At 33.3% G+C, this 24,083-nt stretch overlaps 1 long non-coding RNA gene across 1 annotated transcript in view; it reads left to right on the top strand.

The window, feature by feature from the left end:
• LOC141564909 (uncharacterized) overlaps positions 1 to 24,083 on the top strand; it is a 105,681-nt gene that overhangs the window by 49,907 nt on the left and 31,691 nt on the right. The window contains exon 2 of the long non-coding RNA XR_012488795.1: positions 21,627 to 21,730. This is a non-coding gene — a long non-coding RNA (uncharacterized LOC141564909). The remainder of the gene's footprint in view (positions 1 to 21,626; positions 21,731 to 24,083) is intronic.

Genomic DNA, 24,083 nt, shown 5'->3' with positions numbered 1-24,083 from the left:
GCTGGCAAACAGTTGGCCATAATTTTCTATGTATCCACTTCTCATATACTTGAGGACCATAATTTCATCTCCCTTTAGTTTTTTCTGGCTTTTTGTGTCTCTGTTCTGAATTCTTTCTAAATTCTCCATTCCTTTTTTTTCCCTTTTAGGTTCTAGCACAAAACCGAAGGCTGTATTGGTTTTGATACAGGATGTATTCCCTTGCAAATCTCTCTTGTACAAGGTGAGAGTAGTCTATAATTGTAAGCCTATTAAGAGATTAACAATAAAAATGATTGGAAGAAAGAGAGCAATGCTAATAGAAATGAAGGAAGAGAATTTGTTTGAATTGGAAAAATCTTTCACAATAACTATTTCAATATGGAGATTTCATCCAGTAGAACATTGTGGTATAGATGTTAGAAGGCTGACGTTGTAGTCAAGGAGACCAGCATTCACTAATTGGTGCTAGCAGTGTGACCCTGAGTCAATTATTTCATCTCTATAAGCTAAAATCCATTCCCTAAGACTATAAGTTAGAGACATAAGTTGCAATCTCTGTAGCTGAACTGAAAGAATTCCCATACTAGAAAAAAATAATGTCTTTGACCAATCAACTAATCAACAGGAATTTATTAAGTACCCAATTAATTTTCTATGTGCTTCCCTCATTCAAGGGTATCTATTTTAAAGATGTCACTCATTTTGAAGTGGTCTATATTTGAACCAATATTTGGACAGGTTTGAGAAGGGTGGAACAAATACTTCAAAATTTCTCCATTCTTTCTTATGTTTGTGAATTCTGGTTTTGTGGTTTGACTTTTCAAATCTATCTTGTATTATATACTCAAGCATTTGAATCTTTTCCTACTGAGTCTTATTTAGCTATTTCTAGTCTTGATTTTTGCTCTTTAAATGTACTTTTCCTAGGCTCTATCCACTTTACTGAGGTAAACTTAATTCTTCCATTCTTGATTATACTAGCATGGCTTTGGTATACTTTCTCTACACAGTTACACAATCTTCCATTTCAATCTGCATGGTGTAGACATCTCTATTATTATTCAAGAACATTGTACAGGAACTTTTCAGTCTGGGAAGAGTTCCAGAAACCACCAAAAGACTACACAAGGGATGAGACCCAACCAGAAACAAAGATAGCAGCATTACATCAGAAGTCAATAGAAATTTTAGAAGGATAAGTAAAAGTTAAATTCTGTTTTTAAAATAGTGGTTTTTTTCCCTTCTTGACATAAAACAGATTGAAAATCTGAGTGCCTGTGGCAGAAAGATTTGACTGAGATTATCTAACTTGACAGAAACTTGTCACTTCTAAAATTTCCTGTCCCTACTTTCCAGTGGTTGCCTCTCTAGTTTTGAGATCTATAGTTCTCAACACTAAAAAGAATTCATTTTCAGTCATAGATATGTGAGAAGAAAAATTTTCCCCCATTCAAGTAGAAGCTACATTATAAATCCTATTATATAATATATAATATAATATATAAATCCTATTATATAATCCTATTATAAAAATAGGATTATAACCTAGAACTGGCAGGGACCTCAGAATTTACTTAATCCAACCCTTTCATTTTGCTGATAAAAATTTTAGGACAAGCAAGGGTAAGTAGCCTGCCCAATCATCAGAGATGGGATTGGAACCCAAGGGCCTGTCTTCAGAGCCAGTGTTCTTTCTACAATGCTGACAGGTCTTTTTATTTTTATTCATATAAGTTATTTGAATGCCATTGATAGGTAAACATGTAAATTATCTCATACATATATACACAAGATGTGTGTATATGTATATATGTTTTGTATATAATTTCTCTCTATTTATCTGTGTTTTCTAGAAATTTAGAAAAATCTTCTGCACATGTTTAAATCATTTCCTTAATCTTGGTTATCTTTCATTAACTAGTAAGGTGGTTCAAATCTACATAATAAATATGCTAGATATCATATCTAAAGAGGATGTCATCTCACTATTAGCACAACTCATGCTTTAAAGTGATGGATTTATCTTGAGTTATTTACATTCTCTTTTTGTCTTGGGAAATGAAATTTATCAAATAGCTGAAAAAGGTTGGGGGTACAGTTTGGTATAGAATAGAACTGAAATAACATAGATAAAGTAGAATATTGGAGAGTCTTGAATATTCTTTATGGTAAAATATATCCTTTTTTTTTTACATTGATTAAAAAGAATTATTATGGCATCTTTCTAGTCTCACAGTTTCATACTTTCTTAATTATGATTACTTGATTGATTTATCTACAACCATATAATATACATATATATACACACACACATAGATATGTTCATGCATATGCATAAATGTACATACACACATATATCTTCCATCCTAATATTTCTGGATCTTTCTGGGTGACAGAAAATAATTTAATAAAAGAAGTGACCTTTCTGCTTTACTTTGTCTTGGGGAGATTACATTTGGATCATCATGTTCACTTCTGAGTATTCCATTTTAGAAGGATTTGATCAGCTAAAATACTCTATGCCCAGAAGAAATCAACCAAAATGATAAATATCCTTGAGATGATTCCGTAGAGGAGATTGCATAAAGGACATGGGATGTTTAGCTTGGAGAACATAAGACTCAGGAGTCGTATACATTTGGAAAATGGATTAATCTTATGGTCCTAGGACCAAAAAGTACATTTTTATATGATTGTGGGGGTAAATATGAGGGACAAATTCTACTTTTCTAACATTTACAAATGTCCAGAAGTGATTTCTGGGTATCCTGAAGGCTACCTCAGGCCATATAATATTTTCCATTGATGAGATCTTCAAAATAGATTAAATGTCTTCTTCTTGAAGGTGGTGTTGTAGAGGGATTTATCCTTTTGACAAATTAAATTAGATGATCTGTTTCTAAACTTATGATCCTATGATAAAGCAATTTCACCTAAAGTGTTAACTGCTTATTTTATTTTACATTCTAGATAACATATTTGCATCAATAATTAATCTAAAGTAATGAGTAATGTGAACCAAAATCAAGCCACTTGGGGAGATTTTTAAAGTCACAGAACATTTTTGGGGTATTCTTCAAATAACCATTAGAAATTTATTTTCTTAATGAACAAAGCTAGACTTGTTCTTAATTTCTATTGTTTCCCCAATTTGATTTTTGCTTAGATGTGAACCTAAGATAAAGGAGGAAGGGAGAAAAAAATTGCAACTCCAGACACCTGTATTTGACAAATATCTGAATATATTGATAAAATCTAGGATCCCAGAATGTGAAGAAGAATTTAGAGAATATCTATTTATAATTAATAGAGGATTCTATCTATAGTACTGCTAACAAGTGTCCATCACTCATCTTGAAAACCTATCGAACTTGGAAATATATTGTCTAATGAAGCATCTTTTAGCTCTTAAACAATTTTAACTAGTAGCAACTACCAGTTAGTTCCAGTGGCCTGGGGGAGAGGGAGAATGGACTCTATTGATGTAGTGTTCCTCCTTTATCTCCCCCTCCCCCAAAACAGCAAGCAATCTGACATAGGTTATACATGTACAATCTTTTAAAATATATTTCCATATTAGCCATGTTACAAAAGAAAAACTGGAAAAAAAGGGGAAAACCATGAACAAGAAAAAGCAATGAAAAGTGAAAATAATATGCTTCAATCCTCATTCAATCTCCATAATTTTTTTTTCTGGATGCAGATGGCATTTTCCACTCCAAGTATTTTCACTGTATTACTAAGAAGAACTAAATCTGGGGGAGGATTTTGGAAAGATGGCATAATGGGTTGCTAAATTTCAAGCTTCCCCACACACAAATAGAACAAATTGGTGCCTCAAGGAGAGTGAAAAATTAAAAGACTCCAGTAAGAACAGGGGTCTTCCTGTTACAACCTGAGAAGACTGAAGAAAGACCTTGGGTATAGGATTAATTTGTCTGAAGTGCAAACACCTCTGGGCTAGCTCCGCAGAATCTTTAAGTGGGGACCCTTAGTGGAGCCCAGTGTGAGTGGAGCCCGGTGTGAGTGGAGCCTCAGAAGGAACCACAGAGACTTTTACCTCCTGGGACTGTTTGTTGGGTTGGGGTATGAGTCAGGGAGGACTGAGTGAACCTAGGCTGTGGGCACTTGCAGGAGGATGGAACTCTTGGTTTGGGGTCACCTGGTCAGAGGTGAGAGCTGAAGGGAAGTTTGAGACATCCCCACAATTAGAATTGTTTACACTGATATCTCTTATTTTAAAAAGTGGACCAGCAAAGAAGAAACAATCCCACAACTGAAACATATTATGGGAACAGGGAAGACTGGGTATCATCTTAGAGAAAAGGACACTTTAGAAAAAAAAAAAAAATCTTTTACTTGAAAGAGTAACATGAAATGGCTTTCTGCCAAGAGAGAATTCATTTATTTATTAATTTTAAAATTTATTGATTGATTGATTTAATAATTATATATATGCACGAGTAATTTTTTTATAACATTATCCCTTTTTTCATTTTTCCAGATTTTCCCCTTCCTCCCTCTACTCCCTCCCCTTGATGACAGGCAATCCCATACATTTTACATGTGTTACAGTATAACCTAGATACCATATATGTGTGTAAATCCAATTTTCTTGTTGCACGTTAAGTATTGGATTCTGAAGGTAAAAGTAACCTGGGTAGATAGACAGTAGTGCTAATATTTTACATTCACTTCCCAGTGTTCCTTCTCTGGGTGTAGTTATTTCTGTCCATCATTAATCAACTGGAAGTGAGTTGGATCTTCTTTATGTTGAAGATTTCCACTTCCATCAGAATACATTTTCAAACAGTATTGTTATTGAAGTGTATAGTGACCTTCTGGTTCTGCTCATTTCACTCAGCATCAGTTCATGCAAGTCCAAGAGAGAATTTATAGAAGAATTCAAAAAAGAATTTAAAAATCAAATGAGACACGATGAAGAAAAAACTTTTTAAAAATTCAAGAAAAGCAAGATTATGAAAAAAAATTAACAAACTAGAAAAGGAGGAACAGAGTCTTAAAGATGAAAATAATTTTTTGAAAATTAGAATTTGGCAAGAGGAAATCAGTGAAACTATGAGAGACCAAGAAATAAATAAACAGATTAAAAAGAATGAGAAAATACAACAGAATGTGAAACATAAGAAAAATGACAGATCTGGAGAACAGATGAAGAAAAGAAAATATAAGAATAATTAGACTGCCAGAAAGTTGTTACCAAAAAGAAAACCTTGACACAATAATGCAGGAAATAATACAAGAAAATTGTCCAGGACCAATAGAACATGAGGGGAAAGTAGAAATACAAAATAATACACCGATCACCACCTCAAAGAGATCTTTTGTGAAAAACATACAGGAATACCATCGCCAAATTTCGAAAGGCTCAGATGAAAGAGAACATTTTGCAAGGAATAAGGAAAAAAACAATTCAAATACACTGGAGTTACAATTAGAATTGTATGATATATATCAGGAGTTACAATAAAAGACCACAGGTCCTGGAATCATATCTATTTAGAATTAAAAGAACTAGGCCTGCAGCCAAAAATATCATATTTAGCAAAATTATCTTTAATTTTGAATGATAAAAAATGGACATTCGATGAACTTGCAGATTTTCAGGAATTTTTATCAACCAAACCTAAACTTAACAGCAAATTTAACATATAAAAATCAATATCAAAGAACAATTTTAAGGAATTCAACATGGAAAGATTGTTTATGTTTTTTTCTTACATGGGAAATGCATATATATTTAAGATTCATATCAACAATAGGATAGCTCAAAAGAAAAATTAATAGAATTAAGGTAAAAAATAATAATCATGTTACACAAATGAGATGCAGAGGAAGAATAGACACAAAGGCATTAGAGGGGAAAGGAAGGCTCATAGTTCTGAAAACCTACTGACATCAAGAATGGGTTTATTAGGCAACACTACAGATATATCCTTCGTGGTATACATAGCACCTTCCAAAATTTATAAATAAATAAGGGGGGAGGGATAATTGGAGGGGGAAGTAAAGGATGAAGGAAGAAGATAAGGTAAGTTGGGTGAGGGAAGGTTAAGTAATAGCAAGGCAAGTTATGTAGCACAATTTAATTAGAGTCAGCAGGGATAGGAAAGACAGGTGTGTGTGTGTGTGTGTGTGTGTGTGTGTGTGTGTCTACATATGTATGCATAAATATATCTTTTTCTTACTGTATATCTTTTTCTTAACTGCTTAGGGGTGAAGGTGGGATGAAAGGGAGAAAAAAGAATAAAATAAAATAAATAAGGTGCATATCAGAGAACTAAAGAACAATTTACAAGGAAGAAAAGAAAAAAAATGGACATTCATGAATATAATTTTTTACTGACATATATATATACATATATGTATATGTATATGTATGTATGTATATGTGTGTATACTTTCTTGATCTGGTAATTTGTTGTTATATATTTTGCTCCTCCCTGATGTTCTGCTGAACACATGACAATGTTCTCTCTCTCTTTTTTTTTTTTTTTTTTGTTATCCTGTTTTGTCAAATTAAAAAAAAAAATTTAAAAAGAGCTAAATCCATCATAGTTGATCATCACACTTCACTCATCAATTCATATAAGTAGATTAAAAATGATAAATATAACTTATCTCTTCTTTTTGTCTCTTTCTCAAACACACCATACCACACCATACCCTTAGGCTTAATGAGGACAGAGTCAAAATGTTGGAGTGAAGCCAGGAGTGAAGCTCAAGCTTTCCCAATTTCCCTCAGAGACCACATGAACCCAAGTCTGAACAGTCTGATGGAATGAAACCACTTTCCAGCTCAAGATAGACTGGAAGGACTTCACAAGAAAGGGCGTGAAAGGAGTATTAAGCTCAGTTCAAACAGCCAATGAAAGAGTTTTAATCACAGTAGATCAGCAAGTGAGACTTTCAAGTCCTGGCTCAGTAATGACTCAGTAGTGAGGCAGATCAATGGGGCAGCTTCCAGTCTCAGCTCAAATGGCAAATTCTTGGAAATCAGACTTTTTTGGAGAGAACAGATAGGGCTACCTCTTCTGTGAGCAAGATACCACCAACACAAGGGGCCCTAAGTTTTACAGCTTGGGACAGTGCCCCCTTTATTCCAGGAGCAGAGGTTGACCATAAAAGGCACAAAAAAGGGAGGAAAAGAGAAGGAAATAAAATGAGTAAGAAACAGAAAAGAATGTTAACCATAGAGAGCTACTATGGTGACAAAGACCAAAACACCAACTTAATTGTGGAAAAAATGTCCACAGGGGAAAATCTCAAAGTATGATGAGAATCAGTCTCAAGCCCAAAGAGTCTTCTTGGAAGTGCTCATAAAAGATTTAAAAAGGCAAATAAGAGAGATAGAAGAAAAAATGAGAAAAGAAACAAGAGGCATTCAAAGGAGAGTCAACAACTTGAAAAATGAAGGGAAAAAATTGACTGAAAAAAATTTCTTTAAAAATATAATTGGCCAAATGCAAAAAAAAAAAATATATATATATATATATACTGAAGAAAACAATACCTTGAAAAGCAGCATTAATCAAATGGAAAGAGAGGTGCAAAAGATAACTAAAGTGGCAACTAGGTGGCAGAATGGATAGAGCACCAGCCCTGAAGTCAGGAGGACCTGAGTTCAAATGTGGTTTCAGACATTTACACTTCTTATCTGTGTGATCCTGGGCAAGTCACTTAACCCCAATTGCCTCAGAAAAAAGAAAAAGAAAAAAAAGAAAAAAAGAAAAGAACAACTACACCCTTAAAATGATTACTATAGCTTAACCTACTCTTTGTGTCCATCTATCTGCCTCTGTGTCTCTCTTAAGTTTCTGTTATCTCTGCCTTTCTTGATATTTCTTTTTTTATCATCCTTCTTGTCCATCTCCTCCCACACCATATCAAGAATATAGATGTAATTTATACATTTACCATAAAAGATACTCTGTAAATAAACAGTATTATATTATTTCTAAGGAGTCTTAATTTTCTGAATGAAAGATCATCTATCAGTATCTGGGTAGCTTATACATTAGCTATGTATGAACTATTATCTTAGCATTCTACACTTTGGAGCTTTTAAATAACATGCTTACAAATTCTTCATTTATATGTTTGTGATGATGATCAGAGGATCATTAAACAAAGTTCTTTATTTTGCTATACCAAGAATTATTGGGTGATTTTTGTTAATTGATGGGAAGCTCTTCATTGACAAAAAAGCCTACACGATGGTATTTTGTTTATCCAAATAAAATACTTTTTCATAATCAGAAAACATTAAATATGATGTGTTGGAAATTCACCTCAAACCAAAGGATGGAACTATCAATACCATATAGCAGAAAATAACCGTACAGTTTTCTTGTCCTTTTCTCTCAGTTTCCCCAACAAATCCACTTTATGTTGGGTATAGACAGTTCTCTCAGAGCAGCAGCAAGCAGAGGTGCTCACTCTTAAATTTACAAAACCACATGACCACATTTCAGTTTCTTACATTAGTCCAGACAGCTGAAAATGAACTATAATGGTGTAGTGTCATAAACATGATGACGTTATACCATTAGTGTTTTAAGCACATGCTCTTAGATATTACTCAAATGAATCTGTGATTTCATCAATCTGGAAATTCCCATTAATGATAGATCATAATCCATCCATTCCTGTCTACCCTATAAGACTCCTGTCTATAACTTCCCATAATTTTATCACAGGGGGGTCTAACTTGGAGGCTGGAGGCTTTCTTTTATTTTTCCTAGCATTATAAAGTTATTATAGCATCTTGGCTCTCCACTTCTCATCTCTCACTCCTGCCACATGACCACATACAATTATTTGTTCATGTTTTACTTTGAGATTCTTTTGTGATTTTATGTTGAAGTCTTTTTGAAAACCCATGCATTTTCCCATTATCCTCCTTATTATATTCACATTTAATCCTTTGGAGACTGTTGTATTCAGTCTCTGCTTTTGTCATAAAATAGCAATATTAAAGATGCTACTGTGCATATACATAAACTTTTCCTGAGGAATTAGGGTGTTTACTTTCTTCTGCCTGTAAAGATAACCAAATCTTAAAGTTCTAAACCTGAAAATCTAATAAGTTGATTCTAATAGGTCCACTATTTTCTACGCTATCAGAACATCAAAAGCAAATTGAAGTTTTTTTCACTGATAGTTCTCTTTCAAAATATTGACATCTCTATTGGTTTTCATGGCATTAAATATTTCATTGAATATAGGCAGGACTAATTATTAGTAAGATATGCAGTTAGACTTATTAATGATCATATAATACTGCAAGAAGAATTGGCATCCTATACAGAAGTCATATCAATAAGAACTAAACACAATAGTTGAAATTTGGAAAGATTTTATCATGACCTAGATATTTATAATAAAAGTTTATAGATTGATGAATGGATTCGTTAGAGTTAAGTTTAATAAGGCCCAAGATCTTTTGTAGTCAAAATACTCATTGGCTTTTGGTGAATGTAGTTCAGTTTGGATGTTACCTTCAAGTAATCTCTTCTGAAATACCCTGACAATTTTGACATTATGAAATTATGACAAAATTTTGTGACAAGTTTCTGGGTAGATATCTTGTGGAATCTATGTAATAGGTGTCCTTATAGAGTTCTGACTGAAATATTATGATCTAAAAACAATGGGATCCTTTATACTCCATCTGGAAGCTTTCTATTAACATTCAGACTTGAATTCAAGTTATAACAGAGATTTCTAGAAAGACTTTCAGTCTATTTGGTTTCCTTCAGAAATAAGATTGCCATGTCTGACTCAGATAATTATTTTCCCTTTTCTTCTTTAATTCCTGTTTTCATTTTATATCCCATCATCCTTTAGTTTTATTTATTTATATCTTCTCTTCATCCTTCTTTCCATAATTTTTCTTCCTTATGGCTCATTCCTTAAAAGACCTTTTTACTTACCTATCTTAACTAAAAATTTTCCTCTAAGACTTTCTCATTTCTCTTTTTCTATTGTTCCCATTTATTTCTCTTTCTTTCCATGTTCTCACAGTTGTATAGGCCCTGAACTACCCTGCCATCTCATCACCCACTAATTAGCATGTCTCCATGGTAACAGACAGTTGTAGAAAGGGAATCATTCTCAGTAGCAGCTACTGCTGAGTAACCTCTAGGCCTAGTGAGGAGGGGTCTGACCTGATTAAGAAGGAGTTTCTCTTCATGGTGGGAGAGGAGTGCATCTCAGAAATGTCTCCTATCCAAGGGGAATGAATAAGCTAGTGTGGCTGAAGAGAGACAGTGTTTAAAGTCAAGTACATAAATCAAATTGGAAGTAAGCCCCAAAAGGTAGTGAAATTGTTCAATTCCCTCTTCACAAAAATAAGTAACATTCTGAGTTAGCAAACCTATCTGTCATGAAATGCTGGAGACTACCTTGCTTTCTCCAGTAGGACTGCCATTTTAAAACTGGAATACCATAACTTTCTTCAGGTCCTGCTTTCTAAAGAGAATGACAGGAAATTAGAATGGGTCAGGTGAGGAGTGCCTTAGAGATGATAGACCTAGTCCATCCCCTTCTTTTACAATTTTGTGGGGCTGTTTTCATGGTGAACACTGAATATGTTTTGGAAGCAGCATTACCTCAGAATTACCTTTTCCTGGGTTAAAATCTTACCTATGATATATGCTGACCATGTGACCTTCTATAAATTATATAAATGTTTTAGTGTCTCAGACAACTGTATACATTGCAGATCAAGTACTGATTTGTCTTTATAGAGGGAGTTTTTTTAATTTTTTTATCATGTACAATGAAATCATAAGTCTATGGATAGTCTTCCCTCCTATGTGTAAACTAAACTCTACTCTTTGAAGTTACTTAGAAAATAGAGTCATTATACATACATACATACATACATACATACATACATATATATATATATATATATATATAATGTTATAGGGTTGGATCATGAAAATATCCTTGTTTCTTAAAATTTTGAATGAGATGTCTATTTTTTCTCATTAGATGGCATTTTAAAGAATTTTTTGAATTAATTTTTTGTATTTGTGACAATTCAAATCTAATCCAAAGTGAAAATCTTTTAGATAAGCAAGGGTGAACTTTGAGATCTCTGATCCCTATTCTTTCTACTTAAAAGTGATCTGAAGTTCCTAGCTTTGCAAAATGGAAAGTGTGACTATTAAGATTTGATCCAAATGAAAAAAAGTCCTTATAAAAAAAATCAATAAAAATATAAATGCAAGCATGATAATTGTGAAAATATGTATAGAAGAATTGCACGTTGCAATATTGGATTACTTGACATTTAGGGAAGGGGGTGGGAGGAAGGAAGGGAGAAAAAATATTGGAACACAAGGTTTTGCAAGGACGAATGTTGAAAACTATCTATGCATATGTTTTGAAAATAAAAAGCTTTATAAAAATAAAATAAACTACAAAAAGAAAGTATAAATGTAAAAGTGTTCTCTTCTTAATACATATTATAAAATTAAGCATTAATAAAAGTTTTTTCTTTTAAGTTTTAAAAACTAATTCATATATATTATTGTCTGAAGTATTGATAAACATGTGTTTATTTAAAATAATGGTACATATTTTGAAATAAAAATAAACAAACTCCCTACAAAGCCTGTGCCAGTAGAAAAATCTTGAAATATCAAAGGTTCTAAATTCATTACATGAATCTACCTGCAAGTATTATGATGGGAAAGTCTCTTACCCCAAATAGATCTGGAATATAAATAGTTTTCTCCTCATTTGTGGACCTAATTATGAAAAAAAAAAAAACTAGAAAGTAATAGCATTGGAAATAGACATCACAGTTCTGAAGGGGTTAATAATAACAGTGTCTCCCTGGGCAGTACACATAGGACAGGTGCCACATCCATAATGCCCTCAGAATAGTCATGAATAGTATTTAAATTTCCAAACTACCTTAAATAAGATCCTGAATATGAAAGACAGGCAAGAAACAAGTCATCATATTTTCTTCAGCTTCAAGAATTTGAAACCATCCAAGTGAAAGATCCTGAAGCACCTTTCTTTTTTCACCTTATCTTGACTTTGAATTGACACTTAGAAAATTCAACTTTTTTCTCCAAGAGACATGGAGAAGAACTGTTTTAACATCTAGGAAAGGATGATCTGCAGACAAATTATTAAATTCAATTTATTCCATACTTTGGCTAGAATAATTTACACTGTGAGCCTTCGCAGATGTGTCGCCGATAGGGAGCTGTCTGGCTACATGAATTCATTGGATTTTACACATTTTTTAGGTAAATCAGAACTGCAAAGGCTGACTAGAACACTCAAAGGTAGAATGTGAATTTGTGACATTCCCTGGGGAGCTTGAGGTCCAGAAACCAATGAAGAGATCAAAACGAAACAAATGCAGTATTTTTATGTGTGACAGAATGATCATGGTCTGAAATTCTTAATGTTATTTAAAAGACAACTCAACCAATTTCAGTTATTCCACAGTCTAAGTCTTCCAAAGGTAAGAAATTCTTTCTTAGATGAATGAAAAAGCTATACGAGCCATGCAGGAAGCTGCTCAAACTTGTTCCAGTGAAGACCAGTAGCCAAAACCAGAGTAGAGAGTTCCAGGGAAGCACAGCCAACTGTAGCCCATTCCTAATGACACAAGAACCAGTAGGGAAAAGAGAAAAGTACAGGAAGATTTTTTTAAGATCATGATAAAAATCTGAATTTTCTGAGTGTCAATCCAAAGTCAGGAGAGGATGCAAGAAGAGAAGGTGGCTCAGGATCTTTCACTTAGGTGATTGTAAATTCTTTGGGGGCATAGAGCAACAACAACAAGAAATAATATATGACAATTTTTGGTTGTCTTCCTGATATATTCCATCTTGAGAGTTTCCTTTCCCATATTTTGGAGTGTTGAATATTGTTCATAATTGTGCTGAGGATATTGTGGATATAACCCTTGTCCTATGTATATTACCCAATGAGACATTTGCCCCTTCACTACTGTGATGGCTGGCTTAGGATTTCTAATGCTATTACATTGTGCTCTTTTTTCATGCTTGAGTATAGAGTTATTCTTAGATTTCATTTAAAAATAAGGAAAGACCTATTTATATTCTAAAACCATATCAGTCTCACAGATATAAACCTTCCTTCAGATTGCAAATATATTCATGTAATAAACTTACAATATTTGCTATTACATGTCTCTTTAGTTGGTATAAGCTTTATCTGGAGTTTGTTTTTATTTCATATTGTATTCTATTGTTTTAAATAAATACAAGTTTAGCAATATTGCAGACTTTGATAGTAATATCTGGAATTTGTTTCTAAAACTTAAAACTTTTCTAATGAATGATTAATTTCTATAACATTTAGCAGGAAGTTAAGAGAGTACTTTTGCACTTATATTTTTTATAATTCCTTTTAATTGATTTTTTTTTGGTAATAACTTTTAAATCACTGGTGCCAAATCTTGACAAGTCAAATTTTCCATTTTTCACAATACAAAAGATTTGCTATTAAAAACAAAGAAACTAGAAATAATAGTATGACAAAAGTAAAGGTGGAACTTACACATTTGATTATCACATTTATTTTACACAGAAAAAAAACTTAGTTTTTTATAGTCTGTTTATTCAGTAAACATAATTAAGCACCACCTGCATGAAAGGTATTATGGTAATTAATGGTAACTTAAAGATCAAAAATAATACAATCCTTTGACCAAGAAACTTAACATTCTATTGTCCCTCTAGAAATACATAATGGAAATAAACAAAAAATAAAGAGAAATGCAAATTAAAATAACCTTGAGTTTCTATCTCATACCTATTAGGTTGACAAAGTTGAGAAAGCAAGAAAGTGACAAATGAACTATGGGAAAATATATATGATAACAGACTTTTGGTAGACCTAGACATTTTGGAAAAGTCATTTGGGATTATCAAAAGCCCCTAAAGCTATTAAACTGTTCATTCCATTGGATGTAATAATAATAATGCTAGGTCTCTATCCTCAAAAAAAGGGGAAAAAGGACAATAATATTTATAGTATGCTTTTTTTTTTTTTTTTTGCAGTTGCAAAGAATTGAAAATTGAAGCGATGTTCAATTGAGAAAGTGACTGAATAAGTAATGGTATATCAATAGCACTATTGTGCTATAAGAAATGATGAAGGGTATAATTTCAAAGAAATCTGGGGAGATTTGTATGATCTAATGTAGAGTAAAGTGAGCAGAACAAGGAGAATAATTTTAATGATAATAATAATAACATTGTAAAGATAAAATACTTTGAAAGATGTAGGGACTCTCATCAATGCCTATGAATTATGATTCTAGTGGAGTCATGGTGAAATATACAATCCACTTAACTGATTGAAAAAGAGTTCAAATTGATATTTTTTTTTGGTAGCAGAGGTAGGATATAATCAATACTGAGATTTGGTTGCTTAAGTATACATATTTATAAAAGGAGTTTTGCTTTCTTTATTTTATCAACTGGGGGAAAGGGTGTTATGGTGTGGGAAAGAAGGCAGACTTCAATGATTAGAAAAATTAATAAAAAATAAAATAAAAATAAATTAAAACAATTGGGATGAGTATGAAGTTTATATGCATAAGCTATAAGCATTAGGACCTTTAAGTTTAGAAAAAGAAAAGGTTGAAATGAAGATAAACTTCCCCCCATATTACCAATATATTTAATTTTTGTGACTTTCTCAGTGCTTTCTTCTCATCCATATTTAAGCATCACAGGAGACTAAGCACTAATTGTGGTGTCAGAGAATTTGGGTTCAAATCCAACTTCTAAACCATATTATTTATGTGATCTTTGGCAAAATGTCCTGTGGCCTCAGTTTACTTAAATGTAAAATGAGAAAGTTGGATTAGAGGTCCTCCAAGACATCCAATCCTTCTCAGAGAAGTCCTCTGAGATGGCTAACTGTAGAGTTCTTGAATTATGAGGGTCTGGTCGTCTGCTCAATTACAATCCTTCTCTGGGAGGAGATCTATAAAATCTTTTCCTCTGTGTGCAGGTTTCTTGGGAGCTCTGAATCTCCTCCAACTCTTGTCCTTCCTCAAATCAGACTGGTCTCCTTTCAGCCTGCCTGGCGTCAAGACTTTATCCCAGAGTCGATTCTCTCAGACCCAATGCTGCCCTTCTTTTATCCTCCCAGAGAATGGGTGTGGGATAACGCAAGGGCTTCTGGGAAACATTACTTCAACCAATGAATGTGCTCCTCTTAGAATTCCTAAGGTGGAAACTTCCTTTAAAGGCCTGAACCAAAGGTCTGAGCCAGAGAACTGTCAAGTCAACCTGAGTTCTCACCTTGTAATTGTCCAGACAACCTGAGTTCTCACCTGGTAATCCTAACATCTAACTTTAGATCTATGATCCTTATTCCAACAGAATCTCTTATAATACCCCTTTCTCTCATTTTTTTTTTCTTTTGAAAGTCCTTTTTTGTTTTGTTTTGTTTTGTTTGTTTTTGTTTTGGTTTTTTTTTGCTCTGCTCTAATTCTAATTTGTGAGTCAGTATGAGGTGGAGAATCTTTCCTTATTTTTAAATGAAATCTAAGAATAACTCTATATTCAAGCATGAAAAAAAAGAGCACAATGTAATAGTATTAGAAATCCTAAGCCAGCCGTCACAGTAGTGAAGGGGCAACAGTAAAAATGTCTCATTGGGTAATACACATAGGATAAGGGCTATATCTACGATATCCTCAGCATAGTCATGAACAATATTCAAGACTCCAAAATTCTGCAGAATCCCAGAGAGCCCTAGAAGTTTCCAAAAAATCATCTCAATGTTGAATGTGAGGGAGTTCACAGCACTGAGATTCTATAGTGCCCCAATTTTCTTTTTAAAATATTTTGTTTCTCCTCAATTATATATAAAAATAAAATTTTTATCATTTAAAAAAGTTTTGAGTTCCTATCTTACAAAAATAAATGTAAACTATCTTTAAATGTAATTGGAAAAATATAATACCATTGAAATTTTAAAAAAAAATAAGTTTTTATTCCAAATTCTAACCCTACTTTCCCCTCTCCCTGATTCTTATCCTTACTCCTGCAGGGTAAGCAATCTGATATAATTTATACATGTACAATCATGTAAAAAATATTTCCATATTAATCATTTTGTACAAGAAAACTTAAAGAAATAAAGGAAGGAAGGAAGAGAAAAAGAAAGAATGGAAGGAAAGAAGATAAAAGAAAGAAAAAGAAAAAACAGAAAAAATGGATTATAAATAGACACTATCAGTTCTCTGGTTGTGAATAGTATTTTACATCAGGAATCCTTTGGGATTGTCTTGGATCATTTTATTGTTGAGAGTAGCTAAGTCATTCACAGTTGTAAAAAAGACAATGTTTTTGTGGTTCTGCTCATATCACTCTATCAGTTTACATAAATCTTTACAATTTTTTTCTGAAAGTATCTTGATCATCATTTCTTATAGCCCAATAATATTCCATCATAATCCTAACAACTTGTTCAGCCATTTCCCAAATGATGGGATGCCCCTTTATCTTAATTCACACATCCACCAACCTCTTACTTGAATAATTGCAATAAACCTCTAATTGGGTTCTTTGCCCCAAGTCTTTATCCATTCCAATCCATCTTCCCCAAATAGCTATTAAAGATTTATTTATTTTTTTAAGTGGATACTTTTTTGTCTTTTAAAGCTCTTTATGACCTGGATTCTCTTTATCTTTCTAAACCTTTTTACACATTCTTTACATTGGCCTGCATGTTTTTCACAAAGGAGGCCCCACTTTCCATCTCCTGTTTCCTTGCCTTTGAATTCTTTCTTTCCTATGTCACCCCCCCCCCCATCAGTGTCTCCTACTCTAGGATGAAGTTGTATTTATTCTTTATGTATTGTGCAAATATCTATTTATTACATGTTGCATTCCTGATTTGAATATAAAGCTCTTTAGTAACTGGGACTGCTTTTCCTTTTGGTTTTATCTCTAGTGCTTATCACAGTGTTAGCATACAATAAACACCTAATGAATTCTTTTTGATTATTGATTGATAAGGATTTGCAGAGGCTATTAAACTTTTTTTTTTTCCTGTAATAGGCTCTTTTGTAAAGTTGGTGAAGTATTTATATAAAATATATAGTATAACAAAGGAAATGTTTATATTGAAATTCAGTGGGGCAGCTAGGTAGTGCACTGGTTAGAGCACCAACCCTGAAGTCAGAAGAATCTGAGTTCAAATTTGATCTCACACTTCCTAGCTGTATAACCCTGGGCAAGTCATTTAACCCCAATTGCCTCAGAAAAAAAAGAAAAAAAAAAGAAATTCAGTAATCACATTATTTAAAAAAAAAAAAAAAATCCAATAAATCAAGTTCATCAATTCAGTGTTATGAACTTCTGAACGCCTAATATACAGCTGCTCTCGCTAATAGGAGTTAGAAGTAGAATTTAGAGACTACTTATCACAATACCTCACTTTGCAGGTGAAGAAATTGATCTTTATAGAGGTCAAATGACTTACCGAAGGTCATACAACTAGCATTTCACCTCTGTATATGTGGGGAAGAGGAAAAAGAGCTGAGAAAAGGATATCCATAAAGTAGATACTAATGCCAAGAATGTTATGAAGAATAAGCTGTAGTTTTCAAAACAGGACAACCTTTCCAATATCCCCAAACCATCTTATAAAAAAATACTTTGGACAACCTTTCTTTTATTCCCCTTGGGAAAACTGGTGGGAACAACCAGTTATTCCTAACTGTATTCTATAAGGATAGTACCCATATGTGGATGGCTACATCTGAGAATAATTAAACATAGAAATTATTTCCAATAAGACTACTTTTTTTCCCTTGTTCATTAAATTTGTAGAATCATGTGATAGGAAAATATAAATCTTTTCTGTAAATTTGAATCCTAACTAGATAGGTGGCCCAAATGATACTTGATATAATTTTATGAAGGATATTTTGATATCCTTTCACAAAATCTTTGGTAGAAGAATTATTAAGAATCTGAATCTTACTTTGAATTGGATAAGTAGAAAACAAAGCAAAACAAAAAGCCATTTTTCTTATTTTTAAGATAAAAAACAAAATTATAGTTTTAATGGACTATTGGGAGAGTTAAAATTGAGGAAGACATTGGAGTGTTGGGGTACTTCTAGCAGGTGTAAGTTTAGTTCCTTTCTAAAAGGAGACTAAACCATGAAAGTTCCACTAATTGGAAGATTTTAAGACTTCCTAGAGAAGGAAGAGAACTGTATTAATTGTTTACTATAGTAAATTCTTTATGTGTTTCCTGCTTTGTTCATGAACTCCTTTGAGTCTATATTAAAGCCTGTCCTGTACCTGATAAATGCATTGGTTACCTTGAATGCTTATACTAGATCTCAGTACTCCATTCAGGTGGAGTGGCTGTTACCCATATTTTATATGCAAGTTATAGGCTGATATTACTGAAAGGGTAGAAGACTTTTCCTTGACATTTGATCTGGACCATGTAAATTCAGAATTTAGAGACATGTGGTTTGTAAGTGAATTAAAAAAATATTTTTTGCCTCATTATAAAGTCAATATTTTCAACATTTACCTTAAAAAGTAAATGAGAATTTGTCAGACTTTAAGGTCTTTGTTGAAACTAAAGTATAAATTGAACCAATTAGTTTCAGGGATATATCTTTCTTATGATACTAATTTAGAATTAGGATAGGTAATTTGCGGTTCTCATTATTGACTTTCTCTGCCTCAACATTCCCTTGGACTTGTTGGTGCTCTGCCTATATTTGAAGGTCATCTTGTCCTTCCAAAAAACCTTGCATTGATTAAAGGACCTGCTTGATGTGCTGTTCCTAGGGCAATGGTGGAATTTAAGTGCTGTTAAAATGTTAGCACACTATTGCCTTGAGGATATAATTGACTATTTGAGTATCAAAGTATAATGGCTAACTATTTGAATGTAGCTCTGCTGTTAATTTGTTGTGTGACCTTGGAAAGTTATGAAATCTCATTTTCGCATTGGTAAATTTGGAGTCATCTTTGCTATATTCAACACAGAAAGAACTTTGTGTTATACATATATTAGGCCTTAAAATAGTAATTCTTACTCTTTTTATTTTATTTTGTTTCAAGGACTCCCCTGGCAGTCAGGCAAAGCCTATGGACCCCTTCTCGGAATAATATTTCAAAATATATGCAGCAAAATACTTACAATTATAAAGGAAACCATTACATCGAAATAGTTAAGATTGTTATGCCACAGTTTCCTTTAATTACCCTGCCTCAGTTTCCCTGAATTGTTCTGCCTCAGTCCCCTTTGTTGCAATCCCCCTTCCTGACCATTAGAACTGATATAAATTAAAGCAGAGATAACTAGCCCTGACAACTACCATTCCATAGAGACATAAACTCCAGATGTTTAATATCAGAGGGGAAAACATCTCTTATCTTAAACTGAGTGGCTCAGCCTCCCAATTTATCAAGAATTTATGGTCCTTGCCCCCAACCTGTCAGACCCAAATTTATGGATTGTTCCTGAAAATTCCGGCTCACCAGTTACCCTTTCCTGCCCCTTTTGTCTGTCCTGATTGCTGAAGTCCTATAAAAATCCCTGGAATTCTTGCTGAATGCTTTGAGACTCAAGTCCCATTCAGTCTGCTGAAATCAATGTGGATCTTGTTTTGGCCCCAGACAATCTATCCCTCTCAAATAAAATATTAAAAACTCTCTAATCTTTATCTTGCCTCAGTTTCTTTGGCATTACAAGATATTTTGTAAAATCCCACATTCAAGGACCCTGAGTTAAGGACATAAAAGCAGGTAGCTGCCTAAATGATGTGATTTGAGAGATAGTAGAAAAGGCTTTCTGCTACCCCCTGAACTGAACACTACTTGAAATTTATTTATTTATTTTTGGGGATTTAGAAGATGTTTTCAGGATCATATGTCATGGCAGCATGGTATGGTAAGTCACTGGAATTGGAGTCAGAAGGATCTGAGTTCAAATCCAATCCAATAAAAATTTGTTAAGCACCTATATAATTAATAAAGTATGATCCCTGCTGTCAAGGAGCTTATAGTTTAAAGGGTGGAACAATGTATAAAAGGAAGGAAAAAAGGGGTTAGGGAGAACACAGGACACAAGGGGGTATTCAGTGAAGGACCATCTTGTTCTATAGCATTAAAACTAGGCAGAACAGCAGAGGAAAAATTGAATGATGTGAAAGTCCTCTTTAAAGAAAAACAGATCCTCCAGTTCTCAGAGGGGTGAGGAAGGTGAAGGAAATTGTGTGAATCAAGGGTTAGGTTAGCAGCTTGGCAGTGATTTTAGAAGTGATGAGCTTTTTCTGGGAGGAAGGAGAGTTGAAACCAAGCAGGGTAAGCAATGCAAAGTGCCTTCAGCACTTATTTGCTGTGTGACTCCAAGAAAATCATTAAATCTTTAATGCCTTGATTTCCACACCTGTAAAAGGGGATTTATTTGAACTTGATGGCCTTCTAACTCAAAATCTATATTTTCTAAGCTTTGTCACATTAAATTTTCAGCTAAAAGTAGAGATGATAGGTGACAACTAACTAAGGGCACAGTCTCTGAGAAAAGTATTAAATGAGGAGAGAAAGAGGTTGTAGCTAAAAAGAAGTATAGGTGGAAAGGCTTCATGCTAAATTAAAACAGTTCATATTTATGTAGTACTTCATAATTTACAAAATACTTTACAACCTAATCCTTAATATCCACAACAGCCCTGTGAGAGAGATCTTAGTTAAATAATTTCCTCAGGATCACATAGCAAATACATGTCAGCCCCAAATTTTCTGCTTCCAAATTTAGTGCTTTTTCCATAAAACAACGCTGCTTCACAGTTTCACTCAGCTAATACATGTAGTAACATCACTAGATGGTAATGGAAGAAGTTAAGTATGAAAAACTGTGTAAGTTATTTAAATTGAATTATTGACAGACTGAAGGAAGAAAAAGACAATAAATCATGGTTATGGGGACTGGGTTGCTTTTATCTAGATGTCTAGTTTATTAAGATCATTCTTTGGGGGGGAGGGTGAGACAAGCTGATAGAGCAAAATTCTTCAATCTCTTTTCCTGTAAGGTGTAAAGTATGCAACCTATGTTTTATAGTGCCTTCGAGGTCTCTGTTAATTTTCTTTAATTATTATCCCTTATTTAATTAACAAAAGGTTCCTGTGACTTCTGGGTGAATTCTTAGATCCACTTCAACCTCTCAAGTCTTATTGGGATTGATCATTTTTTAAGTTTGAAAAGTAGATATTTCATAGTATTGGAGAAGATTATCCTTTTGACCTCCCTGATAATCTTCAACATTTGTCCTTTGTTGTCCCTGGTAGAACTATAGGGACTGTTCCTCAAAAAGTTCCTGTAGCTCCCTGCTCCAGTTGTTGGAAGGGCTGCCTTAACTATTTCTAGGCATAATTTTCCTATAGGTTCTGAGGTAAACAAAACAGATCTCTTTAGGTTTGGAATCACAAGGGATATATCAGAAAACTTACTGGTGGAATAGCCCTTTTATCTATTAGAATGCTATGGAATATAATTTTGTTAAATAAGCTCTCGGAAACTAGGAGACCTATATACAAAAATATTCTTTGTATCTAAATCCTCTAGCTGAATGGGAATAAGGAAGAGAAATGGGTGTAATGGAATAAGGACTCAATTCGAAGAAAAGAAATGAAGGAGAACTTCAACTCTTACTAAGTAGATGAATTTGGGTAAGTCACTTAAATGCTTAATCTCATTTAACTATCTGTTGAATAACAGATATAACATTTGTACTACTTGTAAATTGTGGATAAACTGCTTTGTAAATCTGAAAGCACTATGTAAATGAAGGATAGTTACTAGAGATACACTTATCATGATTGTATAGATTTTCTGATCAATAATGAAACATACAAACTATAGACCAATGAACTTGAATTTGGTTCCTAGAAAAATTCTAGAATGTTTTATTGAAGGATAGTTACTAGAGATACACTTATCATGATTGTATAGATTTTCTGATCGATAATGAAACATACAAACTGTAGACCAATGAACTTGAATTTGGTTCCTAGAAAAATTCTAGAATGTTTTATTAAAGAGATTATTAGACAACATCTAGAAAAGAAAGTAGTGATTTCCCACAATCAGCATGGCTTCATATAGAACAATTGTAGATACCATATTTTAGTAAGATCATTGCTAAGCTGGCAAGACAAGGAAAGCAACCAGCGTGATAAAGGCCCTTGAAATGATGCCATAAGAGGATCTGGGAACTAAGGAGTGCCCATGAATTGGGAAATAGCTGAGTAAATTATGATACAGATGAATATAATGGAATATTCTTGTGCTGTAAGAAATAATGTGACATTTTTTGGATGTGGCTAATGTAGGAATTTACTTTACTTGACTTTGCACATTTGTTAGAATGGTTTATCTTTAACAACTACATCCAGAGAAGGAACACTGGGAATTGGATGTAAAATATTAGCACTACTGTCTATCTACCTAGGTTACTTATACCTTCGGAATCCAATACTTAACGTGCAACAAGAAAATTGGATTTACATACATATATTGTATCTAGGTTATACTGTAACACATGTAAAATGTATGGGATTGCCTGTCATCTAGGGGAGGGAGTAGAGGGAAGGAGGGGATAATTTGGAAAAATGAATACAAGGGATAATGTTATAAAAAAAAATTACTCATGCATATATACTGTCAAAAAAATTTATAATTATAAAATTAATTTTTAAAAAAAGAATGTTTTATCTTTTCTTTATTCCCTTCCTGCCTCCCTTCCTCCCTTCCTCCCTCCCTTCCTTCCTTCCTTCCTTCCTTTATTGATGAGGGTAGGAGGGAAAAGGCAAGTAGTTTTTTTTTCCATTAAAATTATTTTAAAAGAAGAGATAATCCAGGGAATTGCATGAAATATGTATCTAAGTTTAGATTTAAATTTTCTGTTTGACCTCAGAAAGCAAAACTAGGAGCAATAAATAGTTAGTGCAAAGATGCTAGTCTAGACTCAAAATAAGGAAAACCTCAGGAATCTCAAAATAAAATGGGAGATTTGAGGTTTTTCCTCACTGGGGGACTTAAAGCAAAGGCTAAATGTCAGAAACATTGTAGAGCTGATTCTTGTTCAGGTACAGATAGGTACAGTTCAATTCTGAGATTATGGGAAGTTATAATTTTTCTGACTTCATTTTCTCATATGTAAAAAGATACAGTAATACTTGTACTACATATTTCACAGTTATTGTGAGGAAAATATTTTGTAGAGTTGAAAATATTATTCATATGTGATTTATTATTATAGTTATGTACACTGAGCTATGTTATAATGATGGAAAATTATGCTATACAAATTCAAAAAATTTTTTAGTACTTTAGGAGATCTCAGAATCACAGAATTTCAGAGTCTAAAGAGACCTCAGCGGTCATTTAGTTCAATCCATTATTGAAAAAAACATCCTCTCTACAACATATATTACATCTAGGTATCATTCAGTCTTTGTTTAAAGATCTAAAATAAACTAGAACCCACTACCACTGAGGCAATTAACTCTGGCATGGTTTTAATTATTAGGAGGCATTTGCATAATTTAAGCCATACATCTTTTGTCTGTTGTTCCTGGTTCTGCCCCCTGGAAATAAACTGAACTGTTTTCTGAGTTAACAGATTGGTCCTGTAGTCAGAAAGATTTTAATTCTAATCCATTCTCAGATAATTAACTAGTTGAATAATGTTGGGAAAAGTCACTTCATCTTTGCCTGTCTCCATTTCTTCATCTGTAAAATGGGGATAATAACAGCTACCTCCCAGGGTTGTTATGAGGATAAATGAGGTAATATTCGTAAAGCCCTTGTCACAAGGTCTGAAACATAATTGATACTTGATGAATGCTTATTTCCTTCCTTCCCTAGGCTGAGTATCCTAAGATCTTTAACTAATCCTTTTATGTAATGAACTAGAGGCCTTTCACCAATTTGATTATCCTCTGAATACTTTCCAGATTAGCCATGTCATTCCCAAAATATAGCACTCATAATGGAACACATAATGGCCTAACCAAGGTG

Source organism: Sminthopsis crassicaudata, chromosome 3, assembly GCF_048593235.1.
Source record: "Sminthopsis crassicaudata isolate SCR6 chromosome 3, ASM4859323v1, whole genome shotgun sequence".
Classification (NCBI taxonomy): domain Eukaryota; kingdom Metazoa; phylum Chordata; class Mammalia; order Dasyuromorphia; family Dasyuridae; genus Sminthopsis; species Sminthopsis crassicaudata.
Note: the sequence above shows the minus strand (reverse complement) of the source record. Positions and strands in the feature narration are given on the sequence as shown.